The following is a 4914-nucleotide window of genomic DNA, read 5'->3' as shown; positions in this document are numbered from 1 at the left end:
TTTTTTTTTTTACGATCCCAAAATCAAACGGACACGATGTAATAATTAGTAGGCAACTGCTCTTTTCCTTGTCTAATATTGTTATGTCTGGTCTATTATTTTCTTGCTTATTTTCCGTTTGAATAGGAAAGTATTGCAGAATCCTACAATTCTCCAACTCCAGCACTCTTTAGACCAGATGTTCGTACCATGTGTCCCCAGCGTCACATCCCCATTTTACTACTTTTATTTAATGTTCTTGTGCCAACTTGGGACATTCTGCAGCAGTGGATGTCACATCCTCGTTCCAAGGATCACAGACTGAACATTTTTCTGATACATTCTCCCTTTGTACATTTTTCCTCAAGTTGTTTTTCTTTTTTATATCGTTTAACCTTGTGTTGCTACAAATAGGCTCTCTGTTTCTGTTTTTAATTGCCCATTTGTTAGCTAAGCCCTGGATTTTGGTATTTACACATATTGAGTGGCTCACCAAGATTGGCTGTGCAATCTGTCTAAAGTTCTCTCTCTGAATTTCGTTCTTGTTCTTTTCGTCTATTTCACACTTGACCGCCTGTTCTTTATTCACTTATTCAACAGTTTTCTAGTTTTTCTGCCAAGTTTCTCAAAGTCAATTTTGGTCCAGTCTACAATGCCATCACTATATCAAATTACGGGTCCTGCTCTTGCATTTATTGCTTCAATAACACTTTTTAAATTCAGGTTTTGCTCTAATAATTTTCTCACTGTACTTGTATACTCTCTACTAGTAATTTGTTTCATTTCTTTACATTTTATTTCATCTATTTCTATTTATCTCCAAATACTTGTACCATTGTTGTTGTTTTTTTCTCTACTGCTTGCATTGTTTGACCTTTTGGCATTTCAGTACCCTGGCTTCCTCGTTTCATTTCAAGATAATACACTATATCATCCCCAAATTCCATACCCATATCATTTAAGAAAATGCGTGCAACACATAAATCTTCATATCATGTATAAAAAGGAGTTGATTTAACTGAACATATCCCATTCTAAAATCATAAGCTATTTTAACTTGTCGCAATATCAAACTGAGCAGTATCATTGCCAATAAAAATAGGAGTGGAAGTAAGCTATCATTTTGAAATATTCCGCGTCAGATGTTCACTGTCACAAGTCTTTGTTTTCCTCCAATCAGTTCAGTATTCCAATGTTTCATACTTTCAATAACCATTGTCTTCATATCTTCTGCTACTCCAAGCATGTTCATTGTTTTACTTATCCAATTATGATGTATCATGTCATATGCTTTTTTTCTATCCTAACCATGCTACATTCAGTCCCGTCAATCTGCGTCTAGAATTTCTAATTATCATTTTATCAACTAATAAGTGGTCCTTTGTTGTCCTACTCTGATTCCAGTATCTTTTCTGCTCTTCTGAAAGTAGATTACTTTCTTGATGATTATATAGCTTTCAAATTACACCGGTCATAATATTTCACATATGTCGAAGGTTTGATGCCAAGTTACGTTTCAAGGTATCATTGAGATATAACTGCGTTCGTCCAACTACCACCAAAGTAGGAATGTTACCATCCTGCAGGCAGTCCTTTATTTACACCTGTGTAAAGTTCTTCAGCCAGTAGCCTTGTACTTCATCCGACCCAGGTCTATTCAAATTTGCTATTTTTATAAACTTTAGTTTCACTTTATACAGATCAATTTTGTTGTCCTTTTGTCTGGCACAGTTGAAAGTTGTCTCTTCACCTGTGTTAGCAATTCTGCACTTTATTTATGTCTCAGCAACCTATTCCATAGTTCTCAAAAATATTTTACTTTCTTCCGCATCAGGTATCATTTCCTGATGCTGGTCCCCTCTACTTCCTCAAAAGAACGCCTATTTAATAGAAACATTCTATTCTGTGTAAAGCTTTTGCATCTAGTATCACATCTCAATTTGGCTTTTAAGGCTGTCACTATTTCTGACAATTCTTCATGTACTGTTTTCCCCTTTCTTCCAACCTGCACTGTCCATTCAATTTTCTGATTATTACCTCATTCTTGAGCTCTTCTTTCATTATCCTATGCAAATGTCCTTCCAACTTCGTATTCTCTTCCTCCAGTTTGGTTCTTTCTTTTCCTTTCTTTTCATTTCTTTTGTCTTCCGCTGTTATCCTACGATGTCAGCTAAACATTAGTATCAGCCATGATTCATTGTTTTTTTTCACTGATGTTATCTGTCCTAATCAAGCACAAAACGCCATTTATTTTTTCTGTGCCTCTTCTTAATTTCCCTCTATCCATACATATGACATTTGGTGGCACTTCATTGTTTCGAACACACATTTTACCTCGTGACATTTCTAGCATCTCCTTCATTTTGTCATTCAAATCTTGTGTAGCAGTTATTGTCACTTGTCCAACTAGATCATCTTCACTATTTTCTTCATCAGCAATCTCAGGCACATAGTAATTTCCTTCTTTTTCATATTCTTCATCTCTTACCCATTCATTACCCATTTCTACCACTGCTGTTTCTTACTCTTCAATCTCATTTCGTTATTCTTCTCTGATTTCTTCAGCCTCTAATTCTGTAAGCTAGACGTTCTTACGAATTTCCCTTGCCTAGTCTATCAGTCTCTGGGCGGCTGCTTCAAAAACTGTTTTTTTCATCCCATATTCTCTTCATTCGATTCATAAAACCTCTTTTATTTGGCCTACTTCTCGGCCAGCATCCAGTTACAATTCTGTTCACTTCTTTTTCCCCATCTCAGATTAATGATGTTTTAGCATATATACTGGCCTTGTTTATCTGGATTGCTGAAATTCCATTTCTCTCACTCTCGCATTCATTTATACTTATTTCTCTTTCTCGTTCCGCACTCTCAGTCAAACCTTAACTGTCTCAGTTTATCATTCCGTTTGTCTCTGTTGGATGACATTTATCCAGAAGCTTTCGTTTTCGCACAGTTATTAATTGTCTTGAATTTGCTTAATGTAATTAATTTTGCTGCGTGGAATCTAGTTTAGTATTAAACTATTGCTTATATTTCTTCCTCTAAACATTTAATGATGGAAATCTCCCTAAGTATTCTCGTTCCTCTCGTAAATATCTAATTTATACAGATGGGAATTGTTATATAACTGCATAATTTTTAAGTATGAGAAATCCCCTCGAAAGTAAATTGTTATATGCATTGACTTGTTGCAGTGTTGATCTAAAAGACATTTAATCAATGTCTTTCGCCCCTACCTAAATCTCAAACTAATGGGTATTACGCTTTATCTGGAAAATTACTTCTCTGCATGTACACGTTATGCATCAGGCATAATAAAACTTTTGTATGTAAATTCAGAATTGTTACTAACTCTATATCTTATATTGTAGTTTGCATTACTTGGTGTATTTTTCTACATATCAGCTAGCGATGATACTAGTCTTAATATGTTTATTAAATCCATTTCCATTTATTGGAGGTGTTCAGAAATAAGACCAAGCCACAAATAAAGATTTCCCATAAAACCGTAAGTTACTTCTATTTATTGCAGTTCTGTCACACCGGATGTATGCACCCATTGTTTCTGGAAGGCTATTATTCGCGTCATAATAATCTAATAGAAATTCTTCCCATAACAATGATAATAATGTATCAAAATTGTTTTCAAAGCATCAATTTTAAGTATTACAGTTGTTGTTGTCATCAACATCATTATTATTGTAATATTATTTTTAATCCTACCATCGATATCCTTGAGCAAAACTGTATCCAAATTGTGCCAGGCGTTGAAATCCATTTTAGTCATACGGAGATTGTCTAAGGCTATATCATTATAAGCGGTCTTGGTGTTTTACGAAGATAGGCTTGGAGTTCATGGTTATTTCAACATCATTTCTAGTTTATCGACTGCAAGACTTGCCTATTGGCACTGTTGAGGCAGAAGGTGGTATTTAGCCACTACAGAGCACGATCTAATAATACCTGAGTAACTTTCTAAAGAAATATCACACTGCACTGTGATAAATTATTCATTAAATTTTAAATGAATCCTTATCAGTAACATTATTGAGCATATGCATTTCTATCACCATCTTTAATCCGAATTTATTCTCTGCTTCTCATTTCCTGGAGGAATAAATTTCTAAATCTATCTCTCTTTCAATCTGTCAAGCTTGCTCAAACTGCCAATCTCTCTATCAAGGTTTTCGATTTTGCTTCTTAATTTTTAAACTCGTAATTTTAGACTCAATTCACTTTGAGTTCTCTCTTCACATCTCCCTCCCTTAACACTCTCCCGATCGCTGCACCATTCTCTTTCTCTTTCATGCATACTTACATCTAAATAGTACGTATAGTACGTATTAAATATTTCCCCTCACTTTAAGCCTTTCATTCACGAAAGATATTCACTATATATTTCATATTAATAGACGTTTTCACTCTCTATCTACTTGGAGGTCAGACTGTATGACTATGGGTTTCTTATAGTCAAACTCTCAGCGTCTCACTCATATCTCGTTTTCCACTAATTTCTCATTCAAATAGTTCTTTCATTTATACTGATTCACAGTCACTCAATATCAGTCAATATTCTCAATGTGACACTCCTTCCTCTCCCCTCATTATATATTTTGAACACTGTCAGTATATTTATACATCATTTTACAACACTTTTTCTTTTTTCTCATTCCTACCTTTCCTATGTCCTGTTTACTATTATTCATAAGAAGTAAAACAGCTCATAACCGAGGAAGACCACCCTCAAAAGCATTTCTTATCAAGAAACGTTTTTTTTTTCCTTGTCGCCGATGCTTTGATATGTCTATTAAGGTCTGCAAGGGGACCTGCAACATATTTCAAATTGATTACGAGTTATATTATGCGTATATGTATTTATGTATGTATGTATGTATGTATGTATTACGTATGTATGCATGTATGTATGTATGGAAA

The sequence above is a fragment of the Octopus bimaculoides genome, chromosome 15 (assembly GCF_001194135.2).
Source record: "Octopus bimaculoides isolate UCB-OBI-ISO-001 chromosome 15, ASM119413v2, whole genome shotgun sequence".
Lineage (NCBI taxonomy): Eukaryota > Metazoa > Mollusca > Cephalopoda > Octopoda > Octopodidae > Octopus > Octopus bimaculoides.
This window is presented reverse-complemented; position numbering follows the sequence as displayed.